We start from the raw sequence: 14,313 nt of genomic DNA on the forward strand, positions 1-14,313 counted from the left end.
CTCCACACTCAGGGAACATTCATAGTAATGCTTCCTATTTCACAGTTTAGACCTAAACCCACGGGAAAGAATGACTGACTGCCCTCCCTTCCTAAGTCCAAAAACCCCAGGGTGGGGATTCATTGGCCCAGTGTGGATCAGTTGCCAACTCCGTGGCCAGTCAATTGTGGCTTTGGGATGGGGCCATGTTAGACCACAGCAGCTCTCTTGGGAACCATGTGTTACCTACCTAGCCAGTCTGCACATCTGAATTTGCAACTTCTGCAGTACACCCTAAAGGGAAGCTTTTGTATTTCTCTTGTTAGTTTGCAAAGCACGTCCACTCTTATCTTCATATAATCCTTATAACAACCTCACAATGGAAACAGCTGTCAGCCTTAAATCCAACATAATTTAGAGGGTCCTTTGGCTCAGGGAAGCTGGGTGCCCTGGCCAAAGTCACAGCCTGACCATGGCAGAGGCAAATCCAGCTAAGAACCTGGGTGTTTTAACTTCTCTTCCAGTGTTTTCTCTATTTTTTTTTAAGAGACAGGAGCATCTTGCTCTGTCACACAGCCTAGAGTGCAGTGACACAATCAATCATAGGTCACTGCAGCCTCAAACTCTTGGTTTTAAGTGATCCTCCCACTCAGCCTCCCAAGTAGCTGCAACTATAGACACACACCACCATGCCCAGCTGATTGACTGATTGATTGATTGATTGATTGATTGATTTTGGTAAAGATGAGATCTTGCAATGTTGCCCAGGCTGGTCTCAAACTCCTGGGCTCAAGCCATCTTCCCGCCTCCACCTCCTAAAGGGCTGGAATTACCGGCATGAGCCACCACACCTAGCCTCTTCCAGTGGTCTTTCCCAAAACACACTGCATATTTGTTTTTTCCAGAATGTTCATCAATGAAGACCCAAGAATATAATCACTGGTAGGGCCCATGTGTCCCCCACCCTGGTAGCTATGCAGGCACCTCCCTTGAGGCGGTTTTCTGGATCTGATGTCTCCTTGCCTGTAAATAGCAGCCCCAGGGACTGTCAAGCCCAGTGAGGGAAAAGCACAGGCTTCTTAGGGACCTTTCCAACCTGCTGAGAATGGAAGAAAAGGAAACAGGAGGAAACCCTGGAGAGGGCCCAGAACAGTTCCACAGTCTGGCAGAACAGATGCCATCACTGGTGCCACCACTTCATCACCTCCTCCAGGACACTCCCTGGACCCCACAGAGAATCTGGTCTTCGGTCTTCACTGAGTATCCCCAAAGGAAGGCAGGGTTGACCTCACTGTCTTCCTTCCTTTGCAGCTTCTCTTTCTACTCTTTCAATATGGCACGGTGGTTAGGTGTGCTGGCTTGAAAGCTGGTCTACCTGGCTATATGGCCTTGGCAAGTTTTCACCTGTGTATTTCATTTTCATCCTTGATAAAAAGAGTCCCTATGTCATGGATTTATTGAAATGATTAAATAAAATCATGAAAATAAAGCGCTTAGAACAGCACCCGGCTTGTGGAAGGCGAAGTTACAATTATCATTTATATGGCTAGGAGAGTGGCTAGGAATGATAGGGGCAAATTTGTATTGCTTGTTTTCATATTATACAAGCAACGCAACCACAAAGAAAAGGCAAAGGCAGAAGCAGGGACATCTATGGAATAATTGGCATGGTCAGTTCAACAAGTCCATGTGATGGACAAAAGGGCAGGGGTATATTGTTCTAGATTTAAAGAGACTTAGAAGACACAACAGCTAAATGCAGTGTGTGGTTCTTGGTTGAATCCTGGTTCAAACAAGCCCTGTGTAAAAACATGGCCATGTGCAGGGGCTCACACCTGGCATCCCAGCACTTTAGGAAGCCAAGGTGGGAAGATTGCTTGAGTTTAGGAGTTTGAGACCAACCTGGACAACATAGCAAAACCACATCTCTACAGAAACTACAAAAAATAACCAGGCATGGTGGCACATGCCTGTAGTCCTAGCTACTCAGAAGGCTGAGCTGGGAGGATCACGTGAACCAGGGAAGCAGAGGTTGCAGTGAGCTGAGATCACACCACTGCACTCCAGCCTGGACAACAGAGCCAGATCCTGTCTCAAAACACACACACACAAACACATGCACACAACCATTTTGAAGGATGATTGGGGAAATCTGAATATGAACAATGTATTAGATAACATTTAAGACATTATTCTTAATTTTGCCAGATGTGATCATAATACTGTGGTTAGGTAGGAAAATTTTTTTAGAGACAAATACTGAAATATTTAAGGATAAAATATCCTGATGTTAGTAATTTTAAAATATTTCACCCAAAAGTAAAGAAAAAAAGATGACACAAATATAGCAAAATGTTAACAATCATTAAATTTAAATGATAGGTTTATGGGTGTTCATAATACTAGTATCTCCACTTTTGTGCATGTGGAAAAATTTTTATAGTAAACAAAACATGTTTATTGTAAAAATTTAAAGCTACAGAAAACATTCCAAAGAAAACATAGTAACTCTACCACCTAGGAGAAAATCATCTATAATGTTTTGATATATCTCCTTCCAAGTTTTGACTGCCTTAAAATTACTGCAATCAGAAGGCACATAAAATTCTGCAATTTATGCCAGGTGCCATGGCTCATGCCTGTAATCCCAGCACTTTTGGGAGGCTGATGGGGGCAGATCACTTGAGGTCAGGGGTTCGAGACTAGCCTGGCCAACATGGTGAAACCCTGTCTCTACTAAAAATACAAAAATTAGCCAGGCATGGTGGCAAGCACCTGTAATCCCGGCTACTCGAGAGCCTAAGGCAGGAGAATTGCTTGAACCTGGGAAGCAGAGGTTGCAGTGAGTCGAGATGGCACCACTGCACTCCAGCCTGGGTGACAGTGAAACTCTGTCTCGAAAAAAAATTCTGCAATTTACTTTTTCTTAACTTATGTGTATAAGTTTTTTTCCTTGTTATTAAAAAAATGCAATCATTTTTAATGATTGCAGAATACTCCTTTGAGGAGATAAAATGGAGAAGTCATAAGTCCTTCTACCACAGAATTGCAATTATAATTAAAATGATGATGATGGCTAATATTCACTGAGCACTTATTACATGCCTGAGCTCTAACATACATTATCTCTTTTCATCTTCACAACATGTGAAGTAGTTAAGATTTTTTTTTTGAGGGGGACAGGGTCTCACTGTGTTGCCCAGGCTGGAGTGCATTGGTGCAATCATGGCTCACTGCAGCCTCAACCTCAGGCCCAAGTGATCCTCCTGCCTCAGCCTCCCACTGGGACCACAGGCACACACCACTATGCCTAATAGCTACTATTATTATCAGAAGAAGAAAATGACAATCAGAGAAGTTAAGTGATGTATCTAGGGTCACACAGCTAGGGAGTAGCAGAACCCAGGCCATACTCAGGCTATGAGGTACAAATGTAAGTCCAGGCCTTTACTTTTATGTGTTTGTTCATTCACCAAACATTGACAGGGCGCCTGCCCTGAGCCAGATGTTGGACTGGGTTGTAACCCACACCAGAAGTTCACACTGCTGCAGGACACTAATGATTTGAAATTGTCAGACTAGGCCAGGCACAGTGGCTCATGCCTGTAATCCCAGCACTTTGGGAGGCCGAGGCAGGCTAATCACTTGAGGTCAGGAGTTCGAGAGCAGCCTGGCCAACGTGGCAAAACCCTGTCTCTACTAAAAATACAAAAATTAGCCGGATGTGGTGGTGGGTGCCTGTAATCCCAGCTACTCAGCAGGCTGAGGTGGAAGAATTGCTTGAACCCAGGAGGCAGAGGTTGCAGTGAGCCGCCGAGATTGTGCCACTGCACTCCAGCATGGGCAACAGAGTGAGATCTGTCTCGAAAAAAAAAAAAAAAAAAAGATTGTCAGACTAAAGACCACAAGAGCCGTGATTCCTGGGGCCCTGGTCTACAATGCGTGCATTCCTTCTCCACAGAAAATAAGAAAGCCACATCTCAGCCTTCTAGTAATAACTCATCCTGCCCAGGAAAAAAGCATCCCTAGCAGCCAGAGAAGGGGCAGGGGGTAGTGATGATTTATTATTGATAATTAATGATACCAAAAACCTTTTAATATTCATATTATTTATTCTTAGCCCTGTCTGGCTGCACTGGCACAAACAGTTTGTTGTTAATGAGACTAGGAGCATTTTTAAATCAACTTAATTGATGTTTTTATGGTGTTCAGCAGATCCGAACGCAGGATTTTTCAGCTGCGGAGCTGGATAAAAGCAATAGGAAGGGGGAAGAGCTCTGCAGAGACCTGGGCAAAGGAGAAGGTCACTGAGGAGCAGCCAGAGGAGGGAGGAGCCTGATGGAAACAACTGGATCTGAGAATTTTGTACTGTGGTTGTTTCCAGGTCCGCCACTTCATTTTCATCATAGCTGCACTACCCTGCAGGTTCCACCTAAGCCATGCAGTCTTGGACCTGGGACTTGACTGCTCAGTGCCTCAGTTTGCCCATCTGTAAAATGGGCATCATAATATCCCTTTCCTCACACTTGTTATGATGATAACATGACATGGGTTCATTTACGTAAAAAACTTAGAACAGTACCTGGTGTTTTGCTACTCTTAGCAGCGTTGTTACTGTTATTGTTTCTCCTAATATGAATTTTATGAGGTCTCCATGGTTGACTTTAAAGCCATTTGCCAAATATTCTGGATTACCTCCTTGCAAGAAGATTTTAGATCTCCACCTTGTTGAACTCAACAAGGGCCATGTGACTTGTTTTGGATCACTATTAGGCAGGTGGAACTAACACGTGTCACTTGCCAGCAGATTTAAGAGCCAACACATTTTTCACTATGTCTTTTTTTCCTCCCGTCTGCCATGAGATTGGCAATGTTCCACTTAGAGGTTCTCCCATCTGCCAGGTCCCAGAGTGAAGATGGCACAGAGCAGAGTCACTGCCAACTGACAACGGATGTGCAACATGAGGAAGAAATAGACATTTGCTGTCAGAGGCCATGGAACCTTGGGGGTCATTTGTTACAGCAGCTAAACCTAGTCTACCGTAACTGGTGCAGCATCTTGCGTTAACCAGCTCTCGGCCCAATGGGAAAACGTAATCGGCAGATAAGGACTGTGATAGGGGCTTCTGAAGTCCCAAAGACCAGCACCAGATCTAGCCAGGGAGGACTGGGGGAAGGGCGCCTTTCCATTTGAGCTTGGAGAAAGTTTTATACAACAGAATGGTACTTTACATTTGTTTATTGCCTTCTCTGTTCCAGGTGGTCTACCAGTATTATCTCCTTTAATCCTCAAAACAGCCCTATGACGTAGTTATGATAATGAAGGTGATCACTCCTACATCTATTATGAGGCACTGAACTTTTAAAGTTGAAGTTTGCTGGGCGTCATGGTTCATGCCTGTAATCACAGCACTTTGGGAGGCTAAGGTGGGAGGATCACTTGAAGCTGGGAGTTTGAGAGCAGCCTGAGTAACACAGTGAGACCCTTGTCTCTACAAAAAAAAAAAAAGAAAAATTTAGCCAGGCATAGTGATACATGCCTGTAGCCCCACCTCCTCAGGGGGATGAGGCAAGAGGATCCCTTTGAGCCAAGGAGTTTGAGACTGTGGTGAGCTATGATCACACCACGGCACTCCAGTCTGGGTAACAGAGTGAGACCCTGTCTCAACCAATCAATCCATAAAATTTTTAAAAATAATAGTAAGTAAATAAAATTTAAATAACTTGGCCAGGCGCAGTGACTCACGCCTGTAATCCCAGCACTTTGGGAGCCCAAGGCAGGCGAATCACTTGAGGTCAGGAATTCGAGACCAGCCTGGTCAACATGGTAAAACGCCATCTGTACCAAAAATACAGAAATTAGCTGGGCATAATGGTGGGTGCCCGTAATCCCAGCTACTCAGGAGCTGAGGCAGGAGAATCGCTTGAACCCAGGAGGTGGAGGTTGCAGTGAGCCAAGATCGCACCACTGCACTCCAGCCTGGGTGACAAGAGTGAGACTCCATCTCAAAAAATAAATAATAATAAGTAAAATAAAATAAAAAATAAAATGTAAGTAACTTGCTCCAAGTCCCAAGTGAGAGGCTTTGGACCAGGCAGAGTTCACATTCTTTATACTATATAACACTGTCCCCTGTATAGGTCTTCACCTTACACCTACATCTGAATCACTTGGGCAGGGAGAGGAGTGCATTAACATAAAGATTAACAGGCCCACCCAGACTTGCCATGGTGGGCAGAAGCCTCAACTGTCCCCCATGAGCTCTGCCCCCTGGTGTTGCACCTTGGTATAGCCCCCTCCCCTTAAATGCAATTAGAACCTGAGACTTGCTCCTAATCAATCGGAGATGACAGAGGTGACGGGGTATCCCACCTGTGATTACCTTTCATTTTATAAGACTCGGTCTTAGCATAGTAGAGATACTTTTTTGCCAGCCCCAAAAAAGCAAACAGCTATGGTGTGAACTGTCTATGGGGAAGGCAACATGGCATGGAACTACAGGATGTTTCCAGGACCTGAGAGTGGCCTCTACCTTATATGGCCAGTAAAAATCTAGGATTCTCCATCATACATACAGCTGCAAGCAAATAAATTCTACCAACAACTTAAATGAGTCTGGAAGTTGGTTATTCCCCAGTCAGACCTCCAGATGAGAACATAGCCCACCCAATGCCCTGACTACAGCCTTACGAGACTCTGAGCAGAGGACCCAGCTAAGCTATACCTGGAATCCTGACCCACAGAAACTATGATACAATAAGTGGGTGTTGTGTTAAACTGCTAATTATGTGGTGATTTGTTTTGAAGCAATAGAAATTAATACACCAACACCAGGCACAGTGATTCATGCCTGTAATCACAGCACTTTGGGAGGCCGAGGCAGGTGGATCACCTGAGGTCAGGAGCTCGAGACCAGCCTGGCTAACATGGTAAAACCCCATCTCTACTAAAAATACAAAAGCAAGCCAGATGTGGTGCCACATGCCTGTAATCCCAGCTATTCGGGAGGCTGAGGCTGGAGAATTGCTTCAACTCAGGTGGTGGAGGTTGCAGTAAGCCAAGATCACATCACTGCACTCCAGCCTGGGTGGCAAAGTGAGAGTCTGCCTCAAAAAAAAAGAAAGAAAGAAAGAAGAAAGAGAGAGAGAGAGAAAGGAGAAGAGAAGAGAAGAGAAAAAAAAGAAAAGAAAAGAAACTAATACACTAGCTCAATCCAAATCTCTAAAGATAGGACCCAGGATGTAACATTTTGAGTAAGACGCCTGGGTGATTCTTATGTCCGCTAACATTTGAGATGTGTCAGTGTAATGGTTATAAACATGCCATCTTAAATCTGTGTGGCCTTGAGTAAGTTACCTAAATTCTCTGGCCTCAATTTCTTAATCTGCAAAATGGGGATAAACATATAGATCTTAATATAAGTAATAACACAAAGTGCAGTACCTGGAGCATGAGAAAGCTTCAAAAGACAGTAGCTACCACTATGCTTTTTTTTTTTTTTTTTTTTTGATACAGTCAATCTGTCACCCAGGCTGGAGTGCAGCTGCATAATCTCGGCTCACTGCAACCTCCACCTCCAGGGTTCAAGTAAAACTCATGCCTCAGCCTCCCAAGTAGTTGGGATTACAGGAGTGAGCCACCATGCCCAACTTTTGTGTGTGTGTGTGTGTGTGTGTGTGTGTGTGTGTGTGTGTGTATGTGTGTGTATTTTTAGTAGAGACGGGGTTTCACCATGTTGGCCAGACTGGTCTCAAACTCCTGGCCTCAAGTGATTCATGTGCCTCAGCTTTCCAAACGGCTGAGATTACAGGCGTGAACCACCATGCCCAGCCAACTACTATGCATCGTGAAGGATGAGGAGGAGGAGGCAGTCAAGTGAAGGAGGAGGGAACAGGCATTCCCCCAAAAAGGCAACATCCCTGGGGGCATGAAAGATGTGGGGCTGTGAATGATGGAAGGGAAGTATGGATGCCCTCTAGCCAAAGACCACCAAAAGACACCCAGAGTTCAACAAAATTGGGTTTGTTGGCTTGTTGTAAAAAGGGTAACATACACCACGTAGGGCATCTCTGTAGGGGCATGTTCAAAAGAACTTATAGAACTTGGACTCCTGTTAGGCAGTTTGGAGGAGGGTTTAAGAAAGTGGGGCCTGAACTCCTGGCATAAGAATCGCTAGAACCTGGGAGGCAGAGGCTTCAGTGAGCAGAGATCACGTGACTGCACTCCAGCCTGGGCAACAGAGCAAGACTCCATCTCAAACAGAAAAAAAAAGGAAAAAAGAAAGCGGAGCTTTGGCTGGTGTGGCGGGTCACGTCTATAACCCCAACAGTTTGGGAGGCTGAGGTGGGAGGATGGCTTGAGGCCAGGAGTTCAAAACCAGACTGGGCAACATAGCCAAGACCCCATTTCTACAAAAAATTTAAAAATTAGCTAGGTTTGGTGGCTGCTGCCTATAGTCCCAGGTACTCAGGAGGCTAAGGTGGGAGGATCACTTGAGCCCAGGATTTGGAGATTGCAATGAGCTATAATTGTGTGGCTGTACTCCAGCCTGGGTGACAGGGTGAGGCCCTGTCTCAAAAAAAAAAAGGGGGGGGGGGAGGGGCGCGGGGGGCTTTGTTCTGGTTTGAATGCTATCAGGAAGCAGGAGATAAGTCTCTAACTGGGTTATCTTAATAAATGTTAGCAAGAAAAAAAGGAAGTAAGGTTAAAGCTGTAACTGGTGGAGAAGTGGCCATCACTCAGAGGAGCCAGGATGAAGATTGTTTGGTTATTTTTGAGGTTTGGACAATGCTCATGTTTTCTGACATGACTGTGGAGTGGTTTTGTCTTGTCTGACTCATCACAGTCACCGAGTGACATTGCTCTTCTCTCTCCCTCTCCCTATCCACACCTGTGAAAATCCTAATTGTCCTTTGTGGTTCATCTCAGAACCTCCTCCTCTACGAAGCCTTCTAGGTTCACCCTGACCCCTCTTGGGACCACTGCCCCCTAAAACCCTTCCCTCAAAACCATTTTATGCTCAAACGTGCTGCATAGTAGAAGGGTCTGATGGTCTTGATACTGGTTGGATATCAAAGACAGACAGCCTATATCAGAGGTCAGCAAGAAGAGTAAAAGGGCCCAAAGGGGCCGGTAAGGGCTGGGGGACATTGTTTCCTAATGACTATGAACACGCTTGACCGTAGTGGGAAGCCCCAGGCACTCAGCCGGCAGAACCTGCCCACCAGGGAGTAAGGGCCAAGGTGAGCCAGATGGAGGATCTACCCACCTGTGGACTCTATGAGTTGGAAGATAATGACTCAGAATTGAAAGAAGGACTTATTTGTTCATTCTTCTGAACTACTGATCAGTTAGTCATGAAGATGGTTAGTCTTGGACCTATGTCAGGTACAGAGTTGAGCTAATTATATTCAGAAATTATGGTGGTTTCAGGGTTGAGTTTCCAGTACACACAGGGCTCTGGGCAAGCTGGAGCCCCTGGGGTTTGCCAGCGGTGACAGTGGTTCCCTCACCAGACAAGCTTAGGTAATGTTCCCAAACCCAGAGACATCCACTTGAGGACTGGGACTCCCTCAAATCCTTTTAATGAACTCCTTTTCTGCTTAATTAGCCTAAGTTGGCTTCTGTTAAGAATCCCAGTGGGTACACCTACACCCCACCTACTCAGGAAGGATCATTGTTAACTCCAAGGTGTTCAAATTTCCAAATCTTTTTCTGGTCTTATGTGAATTAATGCTTTTTCATAAAAATGGAATCGCATTTTACATAATGTTGTATAACCTACCACAATTTATTTGAGCGATTCACCAATTGTTTGAAGTGTTAAGCTTTTTCCAACTAATCCTCTATTTTTTAACAATTTGTTCCAACTAATTCTTGATTTTTTCCAGATTTCACAAAGAGTGGAACTATTTGACTAATAATGGATTACAAAGAAAGCTCTGTCCCACCTTCCAGTTCTTTCATCAAACAAAATATTGATGGCTAACCACCAGTTTTTGAGTGCTTCATATGGCACTGTGCTAAGTTTTGTAAATTATTATGGTAAAAACAAAAAACATGTAATATAAAATGCACTATCTTAATCCTTTTTTTTTTTTTTTTTTTTTGAGATGGAGTCTCCCTGTTGCCCAGACCGGAGTGCAATGGCACGATCTCAGCTTATTGCAACCTCTGCCTCCTGGGTTCAAGCGATCCTCCTACCTCAACCTCCTGAGTAGCTGGGATTACAGGTGTGTGCCACCACGCCTGGCTAATTTTTTGTATCCTTAGTAGAGACAGGGTTTCACCGTGCTGGCCAGGCTGCTGTCAAACTCCTGACCTGGTGATACACCTGCCTCAGCCTCCCAAAGTGCTGGGATTACAGGAGTGAGCCACCGCGCCCGGCCATCTTCATCATTTTTAAGTGTACAGCACAGTAGCATTAACTATATGCACACTGTCATATAGTTCACATGCACAATCTCTAGAACGTTTTTATCTTGCAAAACGGAGATTCTATATCTATTAAACAACAGCACCCCTTTTGCCCCTCGCCACAGTCCCCAGCAACTACCATTCTACTTTCTATTTATATGAGCTTGACTACTTTAGATACCTCACGTGCTATAGTTTGAATGTTTGTCTTCCAAATCTCATGTTGAAATTTGATCCCCAAGATTGGGGGTGGAGCCTAATGGGACGTGTTTGGGTCGTAGGGGTAGATCCCTCATGAATGTCTTGGTGCTATCCTCATGGTAATGAGTTTCCACTCTATTAGTTTCTGTAAGAGCTGATTATTAAAAAGAGGCTGGCATCTCGCCCTCTCTCTCTTGCTTCCTCCCCCACACTGTAATCTTGCACATGCCAGCTTCCCTTCACCTTCCACCATGATTGGAAGCAACCTGAGGCCTCACCAGAAGCTGAGCAGATGCTGGTGTCGTGCTTCTTGTACAGCCTGCAGAATCATGAGCCAGATAAACCTTTTTTTCTTTATAAATTACTCAGTCTCAGGTATTACTTTATAGCAACACAAACAGGCTAAGACACACATATAAACAGAAATATGAATATTTGTCTTTTTTTTTTTTTTTGAGGTGGAGTCTCACTCTGTCGCCCAGACTAGAGTGCAGTGGCACGATCACGACTGACTGCAATCCACCTCCTGGGTTCAAGCAATTCTCATACCTCAGCTTCCCGAGTAGCTGGGACTACAGGTGCGGTGGCATATTTGTTGTTTCGTGACTAACTTATTTCAATTAGCGTAATGTCCTCAAGGTTCATCCATGTTGTGACATATGACAAGATTTTCTTCTTTTTTAATGCTGAGTAATATTCAATTGTATGTATATATCACATTTTCTTTATCCATTCATCCATCAATGGACATTTAGGTTGCTTCTACCTCTTGTCTATTGTGAATAATGCTGCAGTGATTATGGGTGTGAAAATCTCTCTTTGAGATCTGTTTCCAGTTCTTTTGGGCATGCAATCCTTGACTTACGATAGTTCAACTTAAAATTTTTCAACTTTATGATGGTGCAAAAGCAGTATAGATTCAATAGAAACCATACTAAAAGTATCCATACAATCATTATGTTTTTCACTTTCAATAACACATTTAATAAATTACATGAGATAATCAACACTTTATTATAACATTGGCCTTGTGTTAGATTATTTTGCCCAACTGCAGGCAAATGTAAGTGTTCTGAGCATGTTTAAGGTAGATGAGGCTAAACTACGACATTCAGTAGGTAAGGTATATTAAATGCATTTTCAACTTAATGATATTTTCAACTTATGATGGGTTCATCAGGACATAATCCCATTATGACTCAAGGAGCATCTGTTTACCCAGAAGTGGTATTGCTGGATCATTTTTTTTTTTTTTTTTTTTTTTTTTTTGAGACGGAGTCTCACTCTGTAGCCCAGGCTGGAGTGCATTGGTGTGATCTCGGCTCACTGCAACCTCCGCCTCCGGGGTCCAAGTGATTCTCCTGCCTCAGCCTCTCGAGTACCTGGGACTACAGGTGGGAGCCACCACGCCCAGTTAATTTTTGTATTTTTAGTAGAGACGGTGTTTCCCCATGTTGACCAGGCTGGTCTTGAGCTCCTGACCTCGTGATCTGCCTGCCTCGGCCTCCCAAAGTCCTGGGATTACAGGTGTGAGCCACCACGCCTGGCCTATTAATTCTACTTTTAATCTTTTGAAAGGCCTCTGTACTTTTTTCATAGTGGCTGCACCATTTTACAATCTCACCAACAGTGCACCAGGGTTCCAATTTTTCCATATCCTCACCAACATTTGTTATTTTCTGTTTTGTGATAATGGCCCCAACAGGCATGAGGTGATAGTTCATTGTGGTTTTGACTTGTATTTTCCTAATGATTATAATGTTGAGCATCTTTTCCTGTGTTTGTTGGCCATTCGTATATTTTCTTTGGAGAAATGTCTATTCAAATCCTTTGACTGTTTTTTAATCTAGTCATTTGGTTTTTGCTGTTGTTGTTATTGCTAACTTGTGGGAGTTCTTTATATAGTCTGGATATTAACTCCTTATTAGACATATGGTTTGCAAATATTTTCTCCCATTCCATAGGTTGCCTTTTCACTGTATTGGTGGTTTCCTTTGCTGTGTCTAATTTCTTAACTTGTGCTATCTCATTTAATTCTCATCAAAATCCAGGGTGACAGTGGGGGGATTCAGAAGGGGAAGCTGAGACCTAGATAGGTCCATTGCTTGCCCAAGGCCACACAGCCTGTAGTGCCAGAGCCAAGATTCAAATTTGTATTTTCTAATAAAACTCTCTTGCCACTCTAGAGCAGGGACAATCCACCTGTCTTGGAGATGCTTAGAAATTCACTTAGGTCCGGGCACAGTGGCTCATGCCTATAATCCCAGCAATTTGGGAGACGGAGGAGGGCGAATCATGAGGTCAAGAGATCAAGACCATCCTAGATGGTGAAATACCATCTCTACTATAAAAAAAAAAATACAAAAATTAGCTGGGCATGGTGGTGTGTGCCTGTAGTCCCAGCTACTCAGGAGGCTGAGGCAGGAGAATCACTTGAACTGGGGAGACAGAGATTGCAGTGAGCCAAGATCGCGCCACTGCACTCCAGCCTGGCAACAGAGTGAGATTCAATCTAAAAAAAAAAAAAACAAAACAAACAAAAAAGAAATGTTCACATAGGAACAGCTCTTAGGCAGCCCTGACCCCTCCAACATTTGCCCCAAATACCTGATAAGGTCTGACTCTGTACTCCTCTAAATTCCTTACTCTCCTCCCACTCCTGTCTCTTTTCCTCTCCAGGACTAAATCAGTAACAAGGAGACTCAATGCTAGGCATATGTGCCACCTCTACCTTCTCTAGAACCTAATTCTCATCAATCATTCTCTTTTTCCTGGTGGTCCTAAACTGATTCTCAGAATCTTTCTTGATACAGTATTCCAAGCAGCCTCTATCCAGAGCTGACATGTGAGATGAAACCCCTTCGCCATCTCTACTCTAGACTAGGAGTTTTTCCAGAGCAGAAACTGTACAGGATTCATCTCTTTAATGAAAAATTTTCAATACTAACAGCAACACTTTGTTAGCTGTTAACATGCCTGAAGTATGTTAAAGGCTTTGTTTACCTGTTTATATGTATTCTCCCCATTAAGTTACAAGGAAGATAATACTCATTTCTCAGATGAGGAAAGTAAGGCACAGAATGCTTAAATGATGCACAAAAAATTGTATTACTGGTAAATGGTGGAGCCAAGATTGCAACTGATGAAGCTTGACTGACACAACACCACATCAGCCCTGCCCCATCCCTGTCTGTGTCCCCGAGCTCCACACAGTGCTTGGCATGCAGTAAATACATAATCAGCATTTTGTAAATGAATGAATGCATGAATGCTTGCATGAATGAATGAACTGGCTTAAGGTCTGGTGCCAGGGTAAGAGGGGACCAGCTGCTGCAGACCCATGGCAGGCTGGGCTGTGGGAGATGGTTTCTGACTCAGACCTAGCTCCCAAACCAGGCAGGAAGAATGCCTCCCTGCTTCTCAGCCTGAGAGTCAAACCTTCCAAGATTATAATTATCCTGCTTGCCCCACCCACGGCCCTGCTTCTCCTCAGAGCCACAGCTCACAGGCCTGAGGGCTCCAAATGAGAGGGGGCGGGTGGGGGTTGACAGATGGAGGGGTGCCTCAGGGGTTCTTTTAGTCAGAGAGCTGGAGAAACCAGGGTAGGGGGAGGCTGCGGCACTGGAATGGAGGAGGGAAGCTGCGCAGGTCACCGCGCATCCCTGTGGTATTCTCCGAGTTACCCAAGAGGTGGGGCACAGGCAGAGTGGTAAGCA

Source organism: Macaca nemestrina, chromosome 18 (assembly GCF_043159975.1).
Source record: "Macaca nemestrina isolate mMacNem1 chromosome 18, mMacNem.hap1, whole genome shotgun sequence".
NCBI classification, from domain to species: Eukaryota; Metazoa; Chordata; class Mammalia; order Primates; family Cercopithecidae; genus Macaca; species Macaca nemestrina.